We start from the raw sequence: 12,050 nt of genomic DNA on the forward strand, positions 1-12,050 counted from the left end.
CCCCTGCTAGTCAGTAAACTCCGTGAAGGCAGGGGGTGTATGTTCCCGGCTGATCCTTCATCAGCATTTAGCACTGTGCCAGGTACAGTAGGTGTGCAATATATATGTTAACTGAATCAGTGACCAGCTTGCCTGAATTTTGCTTTGACCTTTCCACTGTTCTATTTATATTTTTGGTTCATTTTCAGGTGCCTGTGTTTAATGATTTCGTCTGTGTATATGTCCATGCTGCCTGACCCTAATTGGGTAAGACACTATTTCATCCGTCTTTTCCCATGTCCAGAACAGAACATTTCATGTGATCAAGGCTTTAAACTCTGAACAATTGTTCTGAAATTAAATTATTTTAAGCTCAAGGGCAGAACTACAGTTTTTTCTTCTCTCACACCTTTGGATTCTCTATGTAACAGTATATGCAATAAATACTAAGTAATAGAAAACGTGATTTCAGAGAAAATATTGACTAGAGCTAGCAGGGGGAAAGCAAACATGTCTAAAAGGGCAATATACTAAGTAGAGCTTGTTTTGGGCAGGTTTGGCATCAGCCAACCTAAATTTGAATGTTGGCGCTGACATTGACTTTGTGATCCTGATCCTCAGTTTTTTCCATCTTTAAAATGGGACTAATACAACTCACTTCACTGGGCGTCTTATGAGGAACAGATAGGATAAACTTTGATAAACATGGGGCATATAGTACAGTGGTCTATAGTATTTGTTTTACTATTTTCTTTCTGACCAATTTATAGTCTTTATTAAGATAAAATAAGAGATTCTTCACATTCGTATATTGCGCCTACATATTTATTGGTTTCTTTTACAAGAAAGAGATATTAAATAAATATAGAAGCTTTCCAGGTTTTTATAATTCTGGGTATATAGGAATATGTACAATAAACAAGTGAATTTTATGTTGCAGCTTCCAGAGATGGAGAAATCCGGAGACTGGACCAGAACATCAGAAGGATACAGCTCTGCAAATAGCCTGCTTTCGATCAGCGGGCCACTAAGAAGTTCCAGTCCAAAATGAGTTTCAGAAATTCCTATTTAAGTTAGAGTCGGCCACTTTAAACTGGAATGTAGGTATGTCATTTTATTTTAAGGAAAATGATTGCTTTAACGATATACTCTTCACAGCACAATATTTAAAGTTGGAAATGAAGTCTTTTAATATATGTACTTTTATTTTTTTTAAACGCAGTATTGAAATCATGTTATTTGGAGTGGAGACCTAGATTGGAAATGAATTGCCTTTAAAAATCTGGTTCTTGAGCTCTATCGTTACATCTCCATGTAAATGAGGAAATTAGAACTCAAAATAATCTTGCACATAATACAAGCAAAACAACTAGCCTAATTCTAGTGTTAAAATTTCTATGACATTCTCTGCTTCAGAATTAATTAAAAATAGAATCTGGGAGAGTTGATTAAGTTCTGCTGTTTTGTTCCCTGTGTGATAACTACAAATTGAGAAATCATTAAATATATGAAGCTGGGTTCACTTCTTGAAGTGCAACTTGAAAATAAAGAGAGGGAAAATACACACACACACACACACACACACACACACACATTTGAGTTTGTGGGCCAAATTTGCTTTCCTCAGTCACAGATACAGCTGGACAGTTGCAGGTCTTCTTGGCTGGAACAAAGCCAGCCCACAAGGGTTACTGCAGCTCACAGCACATCAGACCATCTCCCTCTAGGCAGGAAGACCAAGAAATAGAGCCCAGAAGGTGGAAGCACATTTTCATGGTTTCTTCTCTTAAACCCCTATCAGGTATCTCATTCCTCCTCCCCTGGAAGGAGCAAAGAAGTGAACAGAGCAATACTCTTTCCACACTTTTCCCTCAGGGAGAATGGTTTGGAATTTCCTCTGTGAAAACATGAGAAGCCTGTGTGTGTGTGTTATATATTGCCTAACACTATTGTGTAATACATGTTTTTGTTTAATCTCTCTCTCTCTATACACACATTATATATATGTTTATATACAGACATGTATTTTCTCTTTAATGTTTAGATGTATATATACACACACATACTCCTTATGAGAGAGAAAGGGGGACAGAGGGAATAATCAGAAAATAGAAGGAAAATTTTCAACTGTTTCAAGCTTCAAAGTAAAAAGTTAGGGTAGTCCTAAAAGTCCAGGAACATCAGCTAATTTGCTGAAGATAAATTGCCATCATCATATCTATTTACATTGATCTTTTATTGTGATGATTAACATTATTGTCATGTCACCAAAGACATGAAGAACTTAAATATTGATCATGATATCACTTTTTAGAAAGTTAGGCAAGAATGAGTGTCCCTTAAGAAGCGCATTTTGCCTTTTCATATAGCTTAAGATCCATTTTTAATGTAACATTTATTCATTTCTGGTTTGTTTCCCATGTTTTTTTTCCAGAAACAAACAGAATGGCATTATGTTATAAATTCTTCTACTTACATGCTTGATTGTGCTCTCAGAATCCAGAGGCAAAAACTCTCCAGTGAATAAATATCTGTTTCCTTATTTAAAGGTCAAAAATTCCATCTGTATTATCCATCATGTAAATGTTTTAAAAAAACACACTGGTAACTGTAATGTTGTATATAGTTCATGAATAATATATAAACCAAGGCATTCACAGCATTTTTACATAAGGACTTAAAAATTCCAAGAATGTGATTGTGTTCATTTTCTTTTGTAATTTTTCTCAAGGGAATTAGCTTGCAAGAATAATTTACATGTAAATTTATTGTTTATTATTAACTTTTTCATTTACATACTTTTTTCCTGTTTTCATTCTCTGCTAAAGGATACAAGATATCAACATAAATTGAAGGTGTGACTATAGATTTTCTAGACAAAGTAGCTGTGCTTTGTATTTAATAAAACTACAGAATAAAAGAAGAAATGTTATTTATGTTCATTCAGACAATTGAAATATAAAGAATGCTATTATAGATCACTGACTCATATTTTCACTTTTAATTACTTTTTGAATTCCAGTTGAATTAATTTGCTCTGTTTTATAATATAAATAGGGCAATCTTATAAAGTAGAATAGATTCTTTATAAATATTGATGGATTCTATAATTCTATTGTGCCTGTTTTAGTCATTTTTAATTTTAAGAAATTTGTTAACTTGTGCTTATCTTTCTGTACACATTACTGGTATTCACCAAAAGATTCCTGTAACTAAAATGGTATACAACTTTCTTGAAGAATTTACATGTTATTATAACATTATTTGTTTATTCTTATTACCAGGTAACTATTGTTATTATAGAGAAAGATTGATTATACTGGAATAGTAATAGTTTTGACTTTATTGAACCTTAGAAGAAATAAATGACTTTTCTAAAAACAGCTTTTTGATCTATTTAAATTTTAGCTAAGTAAATAGGTGATCAAAGAGTATCCTTATTGTCCCTAATATCATCGTGTGGATGTGTGTGTTGGGGTAGGGGGGTGTGGAATTTGCATACCTTTTCGTTTCTCTCTTTCAGTGGATTAGGTTATTGCTTGACGTCCACTGCGAGCTGCGAAAAGGGCTCACCACTGTGTTCCTTTGCTTGTTCACCCAGCCCTGCTGCTTCTGCTCCAGGGCAGAGGAGGAAGCCTCTTCTGTCTCCATGACAACCCTATGTCCTCTGGGAAGCTGCTTGTAGCTAAAGACCTTCTGAGAGCTGGGGGAGGGGCCATTTCTGAGGAAATTCTCACCTCATCTTCCCTCTTTCCAGCGTAATTTGCTTAATTGTCTGTCTGTCTGTCTCTCTCTCTCTCTCTCTTTTTTTTTTACTGTGTTTCTACGTAATGCTGATACCCAAAAGCCACACACCCAAAACCTTATTTTATTAACAAAAATGCCCACATCACAAGGATTTTTCTCGCATCTGGTACATAGTTTCACATTACCCCACCCCTTTTGAGTTAACTTTTTAACTTTGTCTCTAGTTCTCCAATTCCCTGAAATGATCTAAATGTTAATGATCTTTGGAAAGCCAAACACTGCTTTAGCCTAGGAATATTGTTGCTATCCATTATGAATATTTGAAAGGGAAAAATGTTTCTTTCTTTGCTTTTTGTTTTAATGGCCTTACCAGCATAATTGTAAATTGTAGCCCCTCACAAAAAAATCTGTTTTACCATTAGACAATATAGATGTATGCTCTATGCATTATATCACGCCTAAATTTATCAAGTTAATTCATTAGGGGTGTGTATTTGATTTACATTTACTGCAAATTCTCAGCAACATTTTACATATAACCTTATTCCTTTAAATAAGGTCTGTTCCTAGAAAATAAGATTTTTGTTTTTTGTGGGTTTTGTTTTTTTCCCCCCCGTGGCTATAGCTGGTAATTGTCGTGGGCTGGTACCATAATCTTCCCTCTGTTCTTTTTTCCCCACCTCTCTGTTCTTTATACTTTGTCTCTAAACAGTCTCTTATAGTTTTGTGGTTTTCAACTAGCATCCTGAATCAAATAATTACAATTGTATCATAATTGTGCTGGACCCTTCCTTAGCTGGGTACAGTGGCTTTATGCAGAATGAGTTTAGATAAGTTAGAACTACATTTCCCAGAATGCCCTTTTCCGTATGCCCTTGGCTCAGCGATGCGCACGCGCAAACGGAAGGCTGCCATATTTTGCTCTGAGGGTGCTGTATGGCCTGGAGCAATGGGCCAAATTGTGTGTGTTGCTGATCGACTCGTGGGCGCAGGGTATCCCTGGGGCCTGTGACTCCTCCAGCCACCGGCAGGTCTCCTTCACCTTTTTTGGGTTCTGGACCAGGCTGATTATGCATCTCCGTGTCGCAGGGGGCTCGCTTCTCCCACATCTCTCACCCACCATCTGGAGCCTTTCTTCTGGCTTTTCTGAATCCTGGGCCAGGTGTGTGTGACCAAATTTAAAAGAGAGATAGACATCCATAATTGCATAGGAATTTTTGACCTGTTTTTCTCTGTAACTAATAGAATAAGCAGACAAAAACCAAGCAAAAACAGAGATGATTAAACGCTAAATATGTAGATCACTACCTCACCGGAGCAGAGTAGACCATAGCGGAATAGACATTGTTTTCAAATGTATGCAGATCATTTACTGAAAAAGACCACAGTTGACCCTTGAAGAGCTCTGGGCTTAGAGTCCCTGATACCCCCCCTCAGTCAGTAATTTTGACACCCCCAAAACTTAACTACCGATAGCCTCCTGTTGACTGGAAGCCTTACTGATAACATAAAACCACCCGTTGTAGGTATTATATACAGTCTTCTTACAATAAGGTAAGCTAGGGAAAAGAAAATGGTATTAAGAAAGTTATAAGGAAGAGAAAATGCATTTATATATAGTACCATACTGTATTTAACAAGAAAACAATGCATATAAGTGGACTCAATGCAGTTCAAACCTGTGTTGAAGGGTCAACTGTATATGTCATTTATAAAGTCTCAACAAGCTTTATTTTTAAAATTTTATTTTATTGGGGTAAGAACACTTACCGTGAGATTTGTGTGCTTAACAAATTTTGAAGTGTATGATACATTATTGTTGGCTATAAGTACAGTGTTGTACAGCAGATTTTAGAGCTTATTTGTCTTGTTTAAATGAAACTATGCCTGTTGATTAGTAACTCCCCATTTCTCCCCTCCCTCAGACCCTGGCAACCACCATTCCAGTTTTTGAATCTATGAATTTGATTATTTTTAGGTGCCTCATAAATGAGGAATTATGCAGTATTTGTCTTTCTGTGACTGCCTTTATTTCACTTAGCGTGTTGTCCTCAAGGTTCATCCATGTTGTCTCATATTGCAGAACTTCATTCCTGACTAGTATTACATTGTATTTATATACCACATTTTCTCTATCCATTCATCTGTCAATGGACATTTGGGTTGTTTGTACATCTTGGCTATATTGAATAGTGCTTCAATAAAAATGGGAGTGCAAATATCTTTAAGATCCTGATTTAAATTCTTTTGGGTAAATAGAAGTGGGATTGATGGATCTTATGGTAGTTCTATTTTTAATGTTCTGAGGAACCTTATGCTGTTTTCCATAGCCGCTGCACCACTTTGCATTCCCACCAATATTGTGCAGGAGTTTCAATTTCTCTGTGTGCTCGCCAATACTTGTCTTCTTGGATGTGTAGATTAATGTTTTTCATCAAATTTGGGAAGTTTGCAGCCATTATTTCTTCAAATACTTTTTCTTTTTCTCTTTCTTCTCTCTTTTTGGCACTGCCATTACGCATATGCTGGTGTGCCTAATGGTGTCTCACATTTCTCTGAGGCTGTTTATGTTTCTTCATTTCTTTCTCTCTCTGTTCTTCAGTTTGTGTAATTGCTACTAATCTTTAATCAACTTTGCTGACTTTTTTGATCTACCAGCTCAGATTCACTGTTGAACCCCTTGAATATTTTTTTCACTGTAGTTATTGTGCCTTTCGACTCTAGAATTTCTGAACCCTCCTACCCTCTGAGCTTGTTGTTACTGTTTGGTTGCTTTTTAATTTTTAAAATTTGACTGAACAAGTTTTTGTAAAGTCTATTTCCTCTATAGTGTGAGGCTCTGATTTTGCTGCTCAGATTGTTTTCCCTTACTTTTCTCTCTTAGCCTGGATACCTTGTTTTTGCCCTTGGGTCAGCATTACCTACTTATTAGTTAAAGGTTGTAGTTAAGCCCCCTTATCCTGTTAGATTTTTATTTTTTGCCATTGAATGTAGCTTGGAGGCTGTTGTCCCTGTTTGGGGAGTTTGGGGTTTGGGCTTCATGTTCAGACAGGGACTAGTAATTGGAATTCTCCTCTCTGTTCCTGAGGGAGTACAACCTTGGACATGCACACAGTCTTTTAGACTGCTAGGAATGATTCTGAATTTATTTTTAGTAAATAAGAGTCACCTTTGGGTTAGAATATTGTTCAGTATTTGGTCAGAGGTTTTATTTAAAACCCTTATGCAGGTGAACCTCCTGTCCTATGTTGATGGGTTTGTGTGCAGTTTGGGGGCTTTAATGTGTGCCTCATATCTTGTTCTGATTTCTCCTGAATGGCTGAAGCCTAGTGCATGCATATAGCCTTCTTGACCCACAGAATTGGCTGTGACCTCAAGATGGTTCTTTTCAGCTTTCTTTTCCTTAGTTGACTCTATTAAACTTCTGGCTGTTCTGCTGTTTTGCTTGTAACATTGTTGCAGGAACTCTCTGCCTTTAGTGGGGGTGGTTCTTGGTCAGGCTGCTGCTTTGAAGAATGAAGAGGTAGACCAGATGAAGGGTGGTGGGCAGCAAAGCAACGTTTATTGAGGGATAGTATAAAGCTCTTGGAGAGGGAGGGGGGGCTAGAGAGGGTTGCCCTTGGATTTTCTAAGTGTAGGGGTTTGGAACTATCTTAAGCAATCAGGGTGTGCTGAGTTGTGCAATCAGGGTTTTGGTCAGGTATCTGTCTACCTATTAGGTTAATGTCGACGTGCTGATGGTCTTTTTTGCTGTCATCTGGGGGCTTATGTCTTTTAACTGCCCCTTGCCCGTGACAGGGACAAATGCCTTGCGCTTAATTGTCTTATTTTGGAATGTTTTGCACAAGTCATTTCTGCAGAGGCTGCAAAACAGAACGCTAGTGTGGTCCTGTCTTAGCTGTAAAACAGGACGTCAGTGCTGTTGTATCTTAGCTGTCCTGACTCCATATTTTCTTGCTGGGGACCCTGGCCCTGACTACCTAACTGTCCAATTAACTCCGAATAACACGGAGCTACTAGCATTCTCTTAATAAATGTCCACCAAGATATCTGTTGTTTTCTATAACACTCTTAGACATGGAGTTCTGCACTTTCTGTTCCAAATAAAGTCAGTTCTCTCAGGAATGTTGTGGAGCTCTTTGTCTCCTATGGCCTGCCGCCTTCTCTGGACAGAATCCCCATGCCACTGCAACTGAATTGGAGGCAGAGTCATGCTTGAGGAGTGGGCACTCTATGGTGAGTGGCAGTCCCCCTTATAGATTTACCCTACCTGGAGAGGAAGCAGTGCCCTGTGAATAAGCTGTAGTGGGACACCAGGATTTTTGGCCTGCCAGGCATGGAATAGCACTTCCACTCTGCAGATGGGACTGGCTTGGGGAAGAGTTATCCAGTCCTCTCAGGCCTATTTGGAATAGAATTTCTGCAGTATGTGGCTGGGGGGTGGGAATGGGGGTGGGGATGAGAAATGAAGGCAGCTTGTTCCTCTGACTGGGCACTGGGGCAGAGGGAGTCCTGTGTTCTTGGAGTGCCCAGGATAAAGCTTTTGTAACATGGAACTGGGAGCAGGGGAAGACAGTGAGTTGTGGCTCAAATGCCACAGACTCTCACTGTTCTTAATGATATTTAGTAGATTTTCTTGAAAAAATGTTTCTCACTTCACTATATACTTACTCTTAAGAGAATTTCTAGAAGTTAAATAATTGTTCTTAATAATTTTCACCACTTAAATAGTTGTTTTGCTAGTGAGAGAATCCTCTGAGTCTCTTACTCTGCCATTCTAAAAGATGCATCTATTTTACATTTTTAATATATTGATGGATTTGGATTTTATATATATATATATGTATTTTTTTTCATTTATGTTAAGAGTAAGATTGGCCAATAATTTTTCTTTCTGCTGCTGTCCTTGTCTAGGTTTGGTATCAACATTTAGTTTAGCTTCTAGGATGGGTTTGGGCATGTTTTTTTTCTTTTTCTAATCTGTGGAAGAGTTTTTATATGATTATCTTTTACTTGAAATTTGATACCATATATGTCTAGTCTCTGTAGGTTGGGCGGGCAATGATTTTAACTATTAATTAAACTTCTTAAAAATTAGAAGTTTTATAAAACTTTTTGTTACTTTTTTACTTTCACTGTTGGTGTGCTAATTTTCTCAGAATGTATTTATTTTGCCTATTTTTGAAAACTTTTGTGTAAAGCAGTCTATTGCATTTTTTCCATTATTATTATTTTAATATCAGCACTACCTGTGATTTTGTGCCTTTTTTATTCCTCATATCATTTACCTTTTTTGGTCAGTCTTGCCAGAGGTTTAAAATATATTAATTTTTTTTAAAGATTTTATTTATTTATTTGACAGAGAGAGGGCACAAGCAGGTGAAATAGCAGGCAGAGGGAGAGGGAGAAGCAGGCTCCCCACTGAGCAAGGAGCCCAATGTGGGGCTTGATCCCAGGACCCTGAGATCATGAAGGTAGATGCTTAACTGACTGAGTCACCTAGGTGCCCTAAATTATATTCATTTTATTTCCAAGAACCAATTTTATTTTTGTTCATTTTGTCTTTGTTCATTCTAATACATATTTTTTTTTTGTATTTCATTAAGTTTTCTTTCTTTCTATCTATCTGTCAATCATCTTGCTTCTAATTGCCTTGGAATTATTCCCTTTTTTTAAAATTATTCCTCAGCTCACTAAGTTTTAGCCATCTTTATTTTCTAACAAAAAGATTTCTGTTTATAAATTTATCTCTAAGTACCACTTTAGCTTCATTTCACAATTACTATAGTGTAGTGATTTTATATTATCAAACTCTATTTTCTAGTTTTCATTTTTAAAAATTTTTAAATTTTTTACTTAGATCTTCTTTAATTGTTTTCAGCAATGTTGTGTAAATTTTAGTAAATAAGACTTGTACTTTTTAAAAAAATTCCAGTATAGATGAATCACGGACCTGTATCTTTGAAACAAATAATACATTATATGTTAAAAAAAAAAACAAACAAGAAGATAGTAGGAAGGGAAAAATGAAGGGGGGGGAATTGGAGGGGGGAGATGAACCGTGAGAGACTGTGGACTCTGAGAAACAAACTGAGGGTTCTAGAGGGGAGGGGGGTGGGGGGATGCGTTAGCCTGGTGATGGGTATTAAAGAGGCCACGTACTAAATGGAGCACTGGGTGTTATATCCAAACAATGAATCATGTAACACTACATCAAAAGCTAATGATGTATGGTGACTAACATAACTTAATAAAATAAAATTAATAAAAAAATTCCACTATAATTAACATATGGTGTTATATTAGTTTCAGGTGTATAATATAGGGATTCAGCAATTCTATGCATTATTCACTGCTCATCAAGGTAATTGTCCTCTTAATCCCCTTCACCTGTTTCCCCATCCACTTACCCATGTCACTTCTGGCAACCACCAGTTTGTTCTCTATATTTAACAGTCTTGTTTGTCTCTTTTTCTCTTTCATTCTTTGTTTTGTTTCTTAAATTCCACAATAGAGTGAAATCATATGGTATTCATCTTTCTTTGACTGACTTATTTCACTTAGCATTATACCCACTAGATCCATCCCTATTGTTACAAATGGCGGGATCTCATTCTTTCTTATAGCTAAGTAATATTCTATTGTATGTGTATACCACATCTTCTATATCCATTCATGTATCATTGGACACTTGGGTTGCTTCCATATCTTGACTGTTGTAAATAATGCTGCAGTAAACATCGGGGTACATGTATCTCTTTGAATTTGTGTTTGGGTAGATACCCAGTAGTGGAATTACTAAGCAGTCTTGAAAAAGAAGACCAAAACTGGAGGTATCACAATCTCAGATTTCAAGATACACTTCAAAGCTGTAGTGATCAAAACAATATGATACTGGCACAAAAATAGACATGTAGATCAATAGAACAGAATAGAGAGACCAGAAGTAAACCCATGACTATATGTTCAATTAATCTATGACAGAGGAGGCAAGACTATACAATGGGAAAAAGACAGTCTCTTCAACAAATGGTGTTGGGAAAATTAGACAGCTATATGCAAAAGAATGAAACTGGACCACCATCTTACACCATACACAAAAATAAATTCAAAATGGATTAAAGACCTAAATATTAGACCTGAAACCATAAAAATCCTAGAAGAGGGCACAGGCAGTAATTTCTCTGACATTGGCTATAGCACCATTTTTCTAGATATGTCTCCTAAGGCAAGGGAAACAAAAGCAAAAATGAACTACTGGGACGACACCAAAATAAAAAGCTTTTCCACAGCAAAAGAAACAAACATGGAACGTTTTTCCATTTCTTTGTGTCTTTCTCAATTTCTTTAATGAGTATTTGTTAGTATTTGATATTTTTCCAATCCTGTTACTTTTTCACTTTTCTGAATTTTTATGTTTTAGGTTTATTTATTTTAAATAGCTGCCTTTTAAAATCAACCTGATTTGCCTTTTAATTGAACAGTTCAATGTACTTTGTAGTAGTTATTGGCACATTATTGATATGTTTTTATAGATATCACCAATGCCATGTTGTTACATTGTATTCTCTGTTGGAGCTGTTCTCCAGAGTATACCATTTTTGGAGTACAGTGTGCTTTATCTTTTTTTTTTTTTTACAGATTTTATTTATTTATTTGTGTGTGAGGGAGAGGGAGAGAGAGCGGGAGAGAGCATATAAGCAGGGGGAGCGGCAGGCAGAGGGCGAAACAGGCTCCCCACTGAGCAAGGAGCCCAATATGGGACTTGATTCCAGGACCCTGGGATCGTGACCTGAGCTGAAGGCAGATGCTTAACCGACAGAGCCACCCAGGCATCCCATACAGTGTGATTTTTCATGTAAAGTTGTGTAGCACCATCATTTTGGGTGTCAAGTGCTATGATACAGTGATTAAAAGATTGTATCTGGAGCCAGATTTCCTGGATTAATATCCCTGTTGTTCTTCTTCCTAACAATGCATCCCTTGGGCAATTTGAGAATATTCCATGTCTTAGTTTCTTCAAATAGTTCTTATCTTAATGGGGATAATATGAGAATTATCATGTAAGGTATTTGAAAAAATGATTAGAACATAGTAAGCACTCCTAATGGGCTATTACTAATTTCTACCAGGTTATTGTGTACTTTCCATTTGTCTTATTTTTCATATTTTTCTCCTCCTTGTGCTTTTAAGTTTATTAAATGTCAAGGTATTTCATTTTTCTTCTGTACCCTTTTAATCATTTTATCCCATTTGTCTTTCCATGTATACCCTTGAAATTTTAGTAAGCATTCTAAGCAAAATTAAAAGTTACTATCTTTATC

This window comes from Zalophus californianus, chromosome 3, assembly GCF_009762305.2.
Source record: "Zalophus californianus isolate mZalCal1 chromosome 3, mZalCal1.pri.v2, whole genome shotgun sequence".
NCBI lineage: Eukaryota > Metazoa > Chordata > Mammalia > Carnivora > Otariidae > Zalophus > Zalophus californianus.